Source organism: Balaenoptera borealis (assembly GCF_965194805.1).
Source record: "Balaenoptera borealis genome assembly, chromosome: 1".
Lineage (NCBI taxonomy): Eukaryota > Metazoa > Chordata > Mammalia > Artiodactyla > Balaenopteridae > Balaenoptera > Balaenoptera borealis.
Window position 1 is genome coordinate 115068838 of NC_138860.1, and position 14266 is coordinate 115083103.

Genomic DNA, 14266 nt, shown 5'->3' on the forward strand with positions numbered 1-14266 from the left:
CAGATCAAAAATATTCAGAAAAATATTCCAGAAAGTTCCCAAAAGCAAACCTTGAATTTGTTGTTCACCAGCAACTATTTACATAGCATTTACATTGTATTAGGTATTATATGTAATCTAGAAATTATATAACGTATCCAGGAAGAAATGCAGAGATTATATGCAAATACTATGTTATTTTATATGAGACTTGAGCATCCACAAATTTTGGTACCCACAGGGGGTCCTGAAACCAATTCCCTGCATATACTGAGGGATAACTATACCTTCAAAGGAGTGACAATAAGGCTTACAAATGACATCTCAATAGGAAGATGGAAGCCAGAAGACAATAGGACATCTTTGATATATTGAAAGAAAATAATTGTGTACCCAGAATTCTGTACTTAGCAAAAATGTTCTTCAGAAATGAAGGCAAAATGAATATATATTCAGACAAACAACAAGAGATAACTAGTTATCAGGAGATCTGTGTTAAAATAAATGGTAATAGAATTCTTTTGGTAGAAGGAAATATATAACACTATACAGAAGCCACAAAATTCAGAAAGGAATGAAAAGCAATGGAAAGTATAAACAATGAGGCTAAATGAATATTTGCTGTATAAAAATATTAACTAATGTCTTGTGGGGTTTAAAATATGTTTGATATTTATTAAATACATGGCAATTTTTTAAAAGCAGGAGGAAATAAAGTTAAGTATAAAATGTCTGTTGTAATTTCTAGGGTTACAGTTAAAAGAATAATAAAAGAATATATAGCTAGCAAGATAATAAAAGGGTATAAATGAATAATGAAAATTCTTGTTTAAATCAAAAGCAAGTAACAAAAGAAAATAAGAAACATAGAGTAGGTCAAACAGAAGACAAAAAATAAAATGATAGGTAATTAAAGTAAATTTATCAGTAATTAAATTAAATGTGAAAAGATAAAACACTCAAAGAACCATGACTGTCAAGATTAAAAAATTATGTGCAACTTACAAGAAACATATATTAAATCTAAGAATAAAGACTGAAAATAAAAGTATAGAGAAAGATATATCATGCAGACATGAACTGCGTGGAAAAAAGGGTGCTGCAGTTACACTAATATTAAACAAAGTATGCTTCAGTCAAGATTCATTACTAGAGATAAAGTGGAACATTTCATAAGTGATATATTGGTTTTATACACCAGAAATATATAATTATTATAGATTAATATGAACTTAATACTGCATCAAAATATATAAAACAAAATTGATTGAACTTAGGGGGGAATGGATATATCTACAATCATAGTGGAAAAGTTTAATACATGTATAAGTATACCTCAGACATACTGTGGGTTTGGTTCAAGGCTACCACAATAGAGCAAATATTGCAATAAAGGGAGTTACATTAATTTTTTGGTTTCCCAGTGCATATAATAGTTATGTTTATACTAGTGTGCAATTACATTATGTCCAAATGCTATTGTACATTATGTACAAAAAACCAATGTACATACCTTAATTAAAAAATACTTTATTGCTAAAAACAATGCTAACCATCATCTGACCATGCAGGGTTGCCACAAACTTTCCATTTGTAAAAAATGCAGTATCTACAAAGCACAAAAAAGTGAAGCACAATAAAATGAGGTATGCCTGTATTTCAATGTCTGTTAGAACAAACAGATAAAACATCAGTAAAGACACGAAAGATTTGAACTCAACAACTTCTCGTTTACATATACAGAATTATACCCAGAACTGAGAAATGTATTCTTTTCAAGTAGACATGTGACATTTACCAAAATTTACCGTATTTTAGGCCATAAGGCAAGTTTCACAAACTTCAGAGGATTAATATCATTTAGAGTATGTTCTTTCACCACAGTAGAGTTAACTAGAAATCACTAACAGATGGATAACTAATAAATTTCTCAAATTTTGGAAAGTAAGAAAAACTCATTTTAATAACCTGAGGATCCAACCCAAAAAAGAAATCACAATTAGCAAATAATATTAAATGAATGATAAAAATATAGCATATCAAATTGTGTGGGATACAGGTAAAGCCATGCCTAGGTGAATATATATGATTCAAGTTATCTATCTCAAGAAATTAGAAAAGGGCATAAAATTAAGCCTAAAGAAAGCAGGAGGAATTAAATAATAAAAATTAAAACATAACAATTAAGTAGAAAAGAAATATTCAATAGAGAGGATTCATGAAACTAAAAGTTAGTTCTTTGAAAAGACTAATAAAATTATAAGCACCTGGGAAAGCTGTTCAACAATATAAGAGAGAAAGCATAGGTTACCAACATCAGGGATAAAAAACGTAGATAACACTACAAATTCTGTAGATATTAGAAAGATAATAAAATGATATTTGGACAACTTTAAGGCAATACATTTGAAAATGTAAAAGAAAGGAATAAAATCTTTGAAAAACACAAACACAATTTACCAAATTTACCAAAACACATAAGAAGAAACAGAAAGTCTGAATAGTCCTAAATATGTTAAGGAAGCTGAATTAATAATTTAAAGCCATCACACAAAGAAAAGTCCAGGACCAGATGACTTCATTTGTGATTTTTCCCAAATATTTAAATTAAGGGAGAAAAATATATCAATCTTACAAAAACTTTTCCAGAAGACAAAAAAATGAAAGAACACTTTCTAATTCATTTCATGAAGCTAACATAATCCAGAAAGCAAAATCTGACAAAGACATTAGAAGAAAAAAATTATGGAATAATATCTCTATGACCATAGAAGCAGAAAGTCAAAACTAATTGTTAGCAAATAAAATCCAGCCACATATGTAGAGGTGATACATCATGACTAAGTGGGATTTATTCCAAGAATGAAAGATTGAATTGATGCTTGGAAATTTAACTAATCTATTTAATATGTTAACTTAATAAAAAAGAAAAACCATATGATCATCTCAACAAATGCCTAAAAAGCAGTTGGTAAAGTCAACACCTGTTTTGATAAAAATACTCAGCAGACAAATCTATATACAGAAAGCAACTGTATTTCTATGTACAAGCAACAAAATATTAGAAAATGAACATTTTAAAATGCAAAGAGGGACTTCCCTGGTGATCCAGTGAGTAAGACTCTGCGCTCGCAATGCAGGGGACCCGAGTTCGATCCCTGGTCAGGGCACTAGATCCCGCATGCTGCAACTAGGAGTTTGTATGCCACAACTAAGAAGTCCACATGCTGCAACTAAAAAAAAAAGATCCCACATGCCACAACTAAGACCCAGAGCAGCCAAAAATAGATAGATAGATAGATATTAAAAAGTAAAATAAAACACAAAGAATTACAAATAAATGCCAAGAAAAAATATCTAACCAAAGATTTGCTGAAAGTCTATAAAGAAAAATAAAACTTGTTGATGAGGGAAATTAAAGATAACTGTAAAAAAAAATTTAAAAAAAGGAGGGTTGTATCATATTCATGGGCTGTAATAGACATTAAAGCAACATGTCAAGTCTCCCCCAAACCGACTTGTAAATTCAATGTAATCCCACACAACATCTCTCTAAGTTCTTTTCCTACACCTTGAAAAACTAATTCTAAAATTTATATGGAAATGCAGAGGAGCAAGAATTATCAAGACCAGAGGTCAGCAAACTTTTTTGGTAGAGGGACAGATAGCAATTATCTTAGACTTTGTGGCCCAGACTGTCCCTATTGCAGCTACCCAACCCTGCCATTGTAGCCGGAGAGCAGCCATAAACAATATGAAATTGAGAGAGAATAGTTGCTTTCCAATAAGGCTTTATTTACCAAATCAATTATTGGTTCTACTGGCCATAGTTTACCAACTTCTAGTCAAGATAATCTTGAAAAAGAAGAAAAAAGTTGCAGGATTTAAACTGCAGGGTATCAAGACATAAAATTACAGTATGGAGACAGTGTGGTAATAGACTCAAAATAGACCAATGGAATAAAAGTCCACAAACAAACTCACACATAAATGGACACCTGATCTATGACAAAGGTTACATTGCTGAGCCCATAGACAGCCTTTTTTCCCTTAATCAACCCAAATAAGTAAAATATTTTTAAGTGTTGCCTCCAAGTCTAAGTGGCCTATTATAATGTACGAGGAATGAAAAGCCTCCAGTCACCATGTGACTGAAGGTGTGGTTTCTGTGTTTAGCTTACAGTAAGTAGTAAAGCCTGAAAATGATTAGCCATGATTCCCCAAGGGAAGAATCTGTAGAGCTCTTCTGAGAAGCCGAATCACAGTTATGGTTAAACAGCAGAAACATTTTATGGTGAGTAATGACTTTTCATGTTCATGTGAAACGAAAGACTCGCCTGCCCTATATGAACACGTTTGACTGTTAAGGACTCTGTTCAAATCATTTGTGCTTTGCCTGGCAAATGGATGGTATATTATTAGGATATTGGTTCATCTAGTTTAGTAGTCTAAATTAAAAATAACCTAGGAAACCATAAACAAGACAAAAAGACAACCCTCAGAATGGGGGCAAATATTTGCAAATAAAACAACAGACAAAGGATTAATCTCCAAAATATACAAACAGCTCATGGAGCTCAATATCAAAAAAGCAAACAATCCAGTTAAAAAATGGGCAGAAGACCTAAATAGACATTTCACCAAGGAAGACATACAGATGGCCAAGAGGCACATGAAAAGATGCTCAACATCACTAATTATTAGAGAAATGCAAATCAAAACTACAATGAGGTATCACCTTACGCCGGTCAGAATGGCCATCATCAAAAAATCTACAAACAGTAAATGCTGGAGAAGGTGTGGAGAAAAAGGAACCCTCTTGCACTGTTGGTGGGAATGTAAATTGATACAGCCACTATGGAGAACAGTATGGAGGTTCCTTAAAAAACTGAAAATAGAACTACCATGTGACCCAGCAATCCCACTACTGGGCATATACCCTGAGAAAACCATAATTCAAAAAGAGACATGTACCACAATGTTCATTGCAGCACTGTTTACAATAGCCAGGACATGAAACCAATCTAAATGTCCATCAACAGATGAATGGATAAAGAAGATGTAGCACATATATACAGTGGAATATTACTCAACCATAAAAAGAAACAAAACTGAGTTATTTGTAGTGAGGTGCATGGACCTAGAGTCTGTCATACAGAGTGAAGTAAGTCAGAAAGAGAAAAACAAATACCGTATGCTAATGCATATATATGGAATCTAAAAAAAAAATGGTACTGATGAACCTAGTTGCAGGGCAGGAATAAAGATGTAGACATAGAGAATGGACTTGAGGACACGGGGTGGGAGGGGGAAGCTGGGGTGAAGTGAGAGTAGCATCGACATATATACACTACCGAATGTAAAATTGTTAGCTAGTGGGAAGCAGCAGCATAACACAGGGAGATCAGCTCGGTGCTTTGCGATGACCTAGAGGGGTGGGATAGGGAGGATGGGAGGGAGGCTCAAGAGGGAGGGAATATGGGGTCATATGTATGCATATGGCTGATTCACTTTGTTGTACAACAGAAACTAACACAGTATGGTGAAGCAATTATACTCCAATAAAGATCTGTTTTAAAAAATGACCTAAACAAAATATAACATTTCTTCCACGTAAAGGTCTGTGCTGGGACATGCTTCAAGCATTGTGTGGCTCTACACGGGCTTCCAGATATCCAGGGTTCTCTTGTCTGGTTGCTCTGTCTCTAGGACACGTGTCTCAAATGTGATTCACCTGGAATTCTTATTCAAATGCCGAGTCAGATTCAGTAGGTCTGGGAATGGGATCTGAGTTGCTACATTTCTAATAAGCTCTCCAGTGATGCCATCATGCCGGTTTAGAGACCACACAAAAGTATCAAGGCCCACACATCAAAACTACATATCTGAATTCTTCCCACTTAGAAATTGTATTAGTTACTATGGCTGCTATAAGAACCACAAACTTTGTGGCTTAAAACCACAGAAATGTATTTTATCATAGTTCTGGAGGCCAGAAGTTCAAAATCAGTATCGTTGAGTTGGAATCAGGGTGTCAGCAGGACCGTGCTCCCTCCCTCCAGAGGCTCTAAGGGAGAATCCATTCCTTGCCTCTTCCAGCTTTTGCTCGCTGCTTATATTCTGTGGCACAGAAGGAACCACCCCTGCTGACACCTTGATTTAAGACCTGTAAGTCTTATTTCGGACTTCTGACTTCCAGAACTGTAAGAGAATAAATTTGCACTGCCTTAAGCCACTGAGTTTATGGTAATTTGTTATAGCAGCAAAAGGAAACTGATATGCCAGTAGACCCAAGCTGCTTGATTGGGATTTATAGACAGATTTCCCTGGGTGATTGCTGGCACAGAACCTTAGGACAGAGCCAGTTTAGAAGCTCACGTTCATGAAGAGGGCACATATAAGTGGTTTATGCTAGGGAGGATCATAGCAGTCCTGTGGTGGCCCTGGCCTGTGGCTTACAGGTGTTCAGCTGTAGGTCTGAGTCTGGGAGCAATGTGGAGGCCAGTGTCAGCACTGGGTGCTGGGAGGAGTGATGGAGTGTGAGTTGAGGAAGGTCAGGAGGGAATAAGTCAAGTTCAATAGCCATTTTGGTTCGGGGGAGTCTGGGAGAGTCAGAGTGGAGTCAGACTAATAGAGAGATTTGAGAACTGTTAAAAGTGGTTCTTGGGCTTCTCTGGTGGTGCAGTGGTTGAGAATCTGCCTGCTAATGCAGGGAACACGGGTTCGAGCCCTGGTCTGGGAAGATCCCACATGCCACGGAGCAGCTGGGCCCGTGAGCCACAACTACTGAGCCTGCGCGTCTGGAGCCTGTGCTCCGCAACAAGAGAGGCCACGATAGTGAGACGCCCGCACACCGTGATGAAGAGTGGCCCCCACTTGCCGCAACTAGAGAAAGCCCTCGCACAGAAACGAAGACCCAACACAGCCAAAAATAAATAAATAAATAAATTAATTAATTAATTAATTAATTAAAAAAAAAAAAAGTGGTTCTTGCTTCAAAGTTGGCCTGGACTTGGCATAGGTCCGGGCCTGGATATGAGAATTTCAGTAGACCTAGCTAAGAGAGGCGGCCTGCCGTGTAAGACAGGTACTGGCTGGCTGTTTTAAGAGTTCATGGAGGTTATTGCAGCAACTGCAAAAAAGTTAAGAGATACTGTTTTCCATGCATCTTGGGGTTAGAATTTATAAGTGCTCTGTCAAGATCATTTTCCTTAACTTGAAAAAATGGTGTTTTTTGTCCTTGATTCTAAATTTGAAATTTAAAAAATACATTATGCCTAAAAATGCATAAGAAAATGTAGTAAAACAGTGGTAATATGCTGCCCTTTGCATGATATTGCAGTTGCAGACTCCTGAAAGGAAAAGCCTATGTTTCCTTTACATTCTCCCTAAGCCTGTATGCTTAGCATACAATAATATCTCTATCATCATCATCATAATCATCTTCATCACCATTACCATCACTACCACCACCATGTATTGAATATTTATCATGTGCAATTACTGTACTGAGTTTTAAATTATTTTATTTAATCTGCACAAAAATCATGAGAAGTTGTTATTATCTACATTTTGCACATGAAGTGCCAGATTTAGGTAAATTAGTGATGCCTTTAAGTTAACGCAGCTACTAAATGTGTCTAAGTGACTCCGAAGGCCAACCTTTTTAACTATGAGGATATAGTGTCAATTTTTTTAAAACATCTTATCCATTTTTAAGTGTACACTTCAGTTAACTACATTCATATTGTTGTGCAGCCAATCTCCAGAACCCCAGAACTCTTTTCATCTTGCAAAAGTGGAACTGTATACCCATTAAACAATAACTCCCTGATCTTCCTACCCTTAAGGCCCTGGTAACCACCCTTCCACTGTCCATGAATTTGACTACTCTAGGTAATTCATACATAAGTGGAATTATACAGTGTTTTTCTTTTTGTGACTGGCCTATTTCACTTAGCATAATGTTCTAAAGGTTCACCTGTGTTTTCCTTTCTTTTTAAGGCTGAATAGTATTCCATCATACACACAAACACACATTTTGTTTATCCATTCATCTGTCCGTAGACACTTGGGTTACTTCCACCTTTTAGCTATTGTGAATAATGCTGTTAAATATGTCTTTGAAACCCTGCTTTCAATTCTTTAATGTATATACCCAGAATTGGAATTGCTGTGGATCATGCAGTAATTCTATTTTTAATTTTTTGAGGAACCACCACACTATCTTCCATAGTAGCTGCACCATTTTACGTTCTAACCAACAGTGCACAAGGGTTTCAATTTCTCCATATCCTTGCCAGTACTTGTTATTTTCTGTTTTTTCCCTTTTCTTTTGTTTTTGATAGTAGTCATCCTCATAGGTGTGAGTTGGAATCTCATGGTTTTGATTTACATTTCTCTAATGATTAGTGATGTTGAGCATCTTTTTATGAGCTTGGTGGTCATTTGCATATCTTTGGAGAAATGTCTGTTCAAGTCCTTTGCCCATTTTTTAAAGTTAGCGAACATTATTTTTTAGTGCAGTTTTAGGTTCACAGAAAATTTGAGTGGAAGGTACAGGAATTTCCATATACTTCCTGCCCCCATACATGTACAGCCTCCTTCCTTACCAACTTCCCTCATCAGAGTGGTACATGTGTTACAATTGATGAACCTACATCAACATGTCATCATACAAAGTTCATAGTTTACATTAGAGTTCACTTTTGGTGTTGTACCTTCATGGGTTTTGACAAATGTATTATGACATGTATCCAGCATTATAGTATCATACAGAATAGTTTCACTGCTTAAAAAATCCCCTCTGCTCTGCTTATTTATCTCTCCCTCCCTCTAGGCCCCTGGCAAACACTAATCTTATTACTGTCCACATAGTTTTACCTTTTCCAGAATGTCATATAGTTGGAATCATATAGTAGATAACCTTTAGAGATTGGCTTCTTTTACTTAATACTATGCATTTAAGTTGCTTCCATGTCTTTTCATGGTTAGATAGCGCATTTCTTTAAAGTGCTGAATAATATTTCATTGTTTTCATGAACCACAGTTTATTTATTGATTCACCTACTGAAGGTCATCTTGATTGCTTCCAGCTTTGGCAATTATAAATATAGCTTCTATAAATATCTGTGTCCAGGTATTTTTATGAATATGTTTTCTTTTTATTATTTATTTATTTATTTAACATCTTTATTGGAGTAAATCATTTGGATAAATACCAAGGAGCAGGGTTGCTGAATTATATGGTAGAAGTATGTTTAGATTTGTAAGAAACTGCCAAACTGTCTTCCAAGGTGACTATAACATTTTGCACTTCTATCAGCAATAATGAGAGTTCCCATTGCTCCATGTCCTTATCAGAATTTGGTATTGTCAGTATTCTGCACTTTGTCCATATTAATAGGTGTGTGTGGTATCTCATTGTTGTTTTAATTTGCAGTTCCCTAGTGACATATGATGTTGAACATCTTTTCATATGCTTACCTGCCATCTATATATGTTCTTGGTGTTTATTTAGGTTTTTTGCCTGCTGTTTAACTGGGTTGTTCATTTTCTTATTATTGAGTGTTAAGGGTTTTTGTATGGACTGGTTATCCATCCTTTATCAGATATGTCATTTGCAACTATTTTTTCTCAGTCTGTGACTTGTCTTCTAATTCTCTTGACATTGTCTTTTGCAAGGCAGTTTTTAATTTTAGTGAAGTCCAGCTTATTAATTATTTCTTTCATGGATTGTGTCTCGATGTTGTAATAAACTGGCATCATCATACCCAAGGTCATCTAGGTTTTCTTATATGTCATCTTGTAGGAGTTTTTATAGCTTTGCATTTTATATTTAGGTTTATTATCCATTTTAAGTTAATATTTGTGAAGGGTGTAAGGTCTGTGGCTACATTCTTTTTTTTTTTTTTTTCTGGCTTATGGATGTCCAGTTGTTCCAGCACCATTTGTTGAAAAGACTATCCTTGCTCTGTAATATTGCCTTTGCTCTTACTCCTTTACCAAAGATCAGTTGATTATATTTATGTGGTTCTATTTCTGGGCTCTCTGTTCTATTCCATTGATCTATCTGTTTATTCTTTCTCCAGTACCTCAGTTTCTTGATTATGGTAGTTTTATAGTGGGTCGTGAAGTTGGGTAGTGTCAATTCTCTGACTTCACTCTTCCTCTTCAATACTGAGTTGGCTATTCTGTGTCTTTTGTCTCTTCACATAAACTTTAGGATCGATTTGTCAATAACTACAAAATAAATTGCTGGGATTTTGACTGGGACTACACTGAATCTATAGATCAAATTGGGAAGAACTGACATCTTGACAATATTGGATCTTCCTAACCATGAACATGGTATATCTCTCCATTTATTTAGGTTTTTTAAAAATATATTTTATAAGAGTTTTGTAGGTTTCCTCATATAGATCTTCATATTTTGTTAGATTTATACCTAAGTATTTCATTTTTTAGGTGCTAATGTAAATGTTACTGTGTTTTCAATTTAAAATTTCACTTGTTTATTTCTTGTATATAGGAAAGTCATTGACTTATGTATATTGACCTTGCATCCTGCAACCTTGCTTTTATCACTTAACAGTTCCATGAGTATTTTTGTTGATTCTTTTGGATTTTCTACATAAACTATGATGGCATCTCTACACAAAGACAATTTTATTTCTTTCTTTCCAATCTCTGTAGCTTTTATTGCCTTTTATTGTCTTATTACATTAGCTAGGACTTCCAGTACAATGTTGAGAGGCAGTGGTGAGAGGAGACACCTATGCCTTGTTCCTCATCTTAGCTTCATGTTTCTCACCATTAAACAGGATGTTAGCTGTAATTTTTCTGTAGATGTTCTTTATCAAGTTGAGGAAGTTCCTCTCTATTCATAGTTTTCTGATAGTGTTTATCATCAGTGGGTGCTGGATTTTTGTCAAATGTAGTTTTGGGTTTTTGTGGGGTTTTTGCATCTCTTGGTGTGATCATGTGATTTTTACTCATTAGCCTATTAATGTGATGGATTATGCTAATTGATTTTGGAATGTTGAACCTATCTTGCATAACAGGGATAAATCCTACTTGGTTGTGGTGTGTAATTCTTTTAACACATTGTTGCATTTGATTTGCTAATATTTCTTTTCTTGTAATGTTTTCATCTGGTTTTGGTATTAGGATAATGTGGACCTCATAGAATGAGTTAGGATGTATTCCTCTGCCTCTATCTTCTGAAAGAGATTGTGGACAACTGAATAATATAGCTTCCTAAATGTTTTGTAAAATTCACCTGTGAGTCCATTGGGATGTGGTGCTTTCTGTTTTGGAAGGTTATTAATTATTGATTCAATTTCTTTAATAGATATAGTCCTAATCAGATTGTCTATTTCTTCTTGTACAAGTTTTGGCAGATTATGTCTTTCAAGGAATTGGTTCATTTCATTTAGATTATCAAATTTATGGGCATAGAGTTGTTCATAATATTCCTTTATTATCCTTTTAATGTCCATGGGATCTATAGTGATGTCTTCTCTTTCATTCCTGATATTAGTAATTTGTGTCTCTTCTCTTTTTTTCTTAGCCTGGCTACAGGCTTATCAATTATATCAATATTTTTAAAGAACCAACTTTTCTTTTATTGACTTTCTCTATTGATTGCTTATTTCTAATTCCATTGATTTCTGCTCTAATTTTTATTATTTCTTTTCTTCTGCTTACTTTGGATTTAATTTGCTCTTCTTTTTCTAGTTTCCTCTAGTAGAATCTTAGATGGATTTTAGACCTTTCCTCTTTTCTAATGTATGTATTCAGTACTATAATTTTCCCTCTAAGCACTGCTTCCGTTGCATCCCACAAATTTTAGTAGATGGTATTCTCATTTGTATTTAATTCAAAATATTTTAAATTTATCTTGAGATTTCTTCTTTAACTTGCGTGTTGTTTAATCTTCATGTATTTGGGAATTTTCTAGCTATTTTTCTGTTATTGATTTCTAGTTTAATTCCTTAGTGGTCTGAGAGCAGATGTAGTATGATTTATATTCTTTTAAATATGTTAAGGTGTGTTTTATGGCCAAAACGTAGTCTGTCTTGATAAATGTTCCATGTGAACTTGAGAAGAATGTGTGATTGAATGTAGTAGTCTACAATGTCAGTTACATCCAGTTGGTGCTATTGAGTCCAACTATGTTCTTACTAATTTTCTGCTTGCTGGGTCTGTCCAATTCTAATAGAGGGGTGTCAAGTCTCTAACTGTAATAGTTGATTAATCTATTTCTCCTTGCAGTTCTATCAGCTTTTGCCTCATTGTATTTTTTCTTCTGTTCTTTTGAATTTTATTTTTTTTAATACAACAGGTTCTTATTAGTTATCTACTTTATGCATATTAATGTATATATGTCAATCCCAATCTCCCAATTCATCCCACCAACCCGCCCCTCCCCACTTTCCCCCCTTGGTGTCCATACGTTTGTTCCCTAATCTGTGTCTCTAATTCTGCCTTGCAAAACAGTTCATCTGTACTATTTTTCTAGATTGCACATAGATGCATTAATGTACAATATTTGTTTTTCTCTTTCTGACTTACTTCACTCTGTATGACAGTCTCTAAGTCCATCCACGTCTCTACTAATGACCCAGTTTCATTCCTTTTTATGGCTGAGTAATATTCCATTGTATATATGTACAACATCTTCTTTACCCATTCGTCCATCAATGGGCATTTAGGTTGCTTCCATGATCTGGCTATCATAAATAGTACTGCAATGAACAATGGGGTGCATGTGTCTCTTTCAATTATGGTTTTCTCTGGGTATATGCCCAGTAGTGGGATGGCTGGGTCATATGGTAATTGTACTTTTAGTTTTTTAAAGGAAGCTCCATACTCTTCTCCATAGTGGCTCTATCAGTTTTCCCACCAACAGTGCAAGAGGGTTTCCTTTTCTCCACAACCTCTCCAGCATTTGTTGTTTGTAGATTTTCTGATGATGGCCATTCTGACCAGTGTGAGGTGATACCACATTGTAGTTTCGATTTACATTCCTCTAATAATTAGTGATGTGGAGCAACTTTTCATGTGCCTCTTAGCAATCTGTATGTCTTCTTTGGAGAAAGGTCTGTTTAGGTCTTCTGCCCACTTTTTGATTGGGTTGTTTGTTGTTTTTAACATTGAGCTGCATGAGCTGTTTATATATTTTGGAGATTAATCCTTTGTTGATTCGTTTGCAAATATTTTCTCCCACTCTGAGTGAGGGTTGTCTTTCATCTTATTTATAGTTTCTTTTGCTGTGCAAAAGCTTTTAAGTTTCATTAGGTCCCATTTGTTTATTTTTGTTTTTATTCCCATTACTCTAGGAGGTGGGTCAAAACAGATCTTGCTGTGATTTGTGTTTAAGAGTGTTCTTCCTATGTTTTGTGCTAAGAGTTTTATAGTGTCCAGTCTTACATTTAGATCTTTAATTCATTTTGAGTTTATTTTTGTGTATGGTGTTACACAGTGTTCTAATTTCATTCTTTACATGAAGCTCTCCAGTTTTCCCAGCATCACTTACTGAAGAAACTGTCTTTTCTCCATTGTATAGCCTTGCCTCTTTGTCATAGATTAGTTGACCATAATGTGCGTGGTTTATCTCTGGGCTTTCTATCCTGTTCCATTGATATATATTTCTGGTTTTGTCCCAGTACCATATTGTCTTGATTATTGTAACTTTGTAGTATGGTCTGAAGTCAGGGAGTCTGATTCCTCCAGCTCCGTTTTTTCCCCTCAAGATTGCTTTGGCTATTCGGGGTCTTTTTTGTCTCCATACAAATTTTAAGATTTTTTGTTCTAGTTCCGTAGAAAATGCCATTGGTATTTTGATAGGGATTGCATTGACTCTGTAGATGGCTTTGGGTAGTATAGTCATTTTCAAAATATTGATTCTTCCATTCCAAGAACATGGTATAGCTCTCCATCTGTTTGTATCATCTTTAATTTCTTCCATCAGTGTCTTATAGATTTCTGCATACAGGTCTTTTGTCTCCCTAGGTAGGTTTATTCCTAGGCATTTTATTCTTCTTGTTGCAATGGTAAATGGGAGTGTTTTCTTAATTTCTCTTTCAGATTTTGCATCATTAGTGTATAGGAATGCAAGAGATTTCTGTGCATTAATTTTGTATCTCAACTTTACCAAATTCACTGATTAGCTCTAGTAGTTTTCTGGTGGCATTTTTAGGATTCTCCATGTATAGTATCATGTCATCTGCAAACAATGACAGTTTTACTTCTTCTTTTCCAATTTGTATTCCTTTTATTTCTT

The 14266-nt window shown here is 35.0% G+C and overlaps 1 long non-coding RNA gene across 1 annotated transcript in view; it reads left to right on the forward strand.

The window, feature by feature from the left end:
- Nucleotides 1-14266, forward strand: part of LOC309626491 — a 44899-nt gene continuing 30633 nt past the window's right edge. The window contains exon 1 of the long non-coding RNA XR_014243232.1: nucleotides 1-14266. This exon is cut by the window's right edge and continues 25896 nt beyond it. This is a non-coding gene — a long non-coding RNA (uncharacterized lncRNA).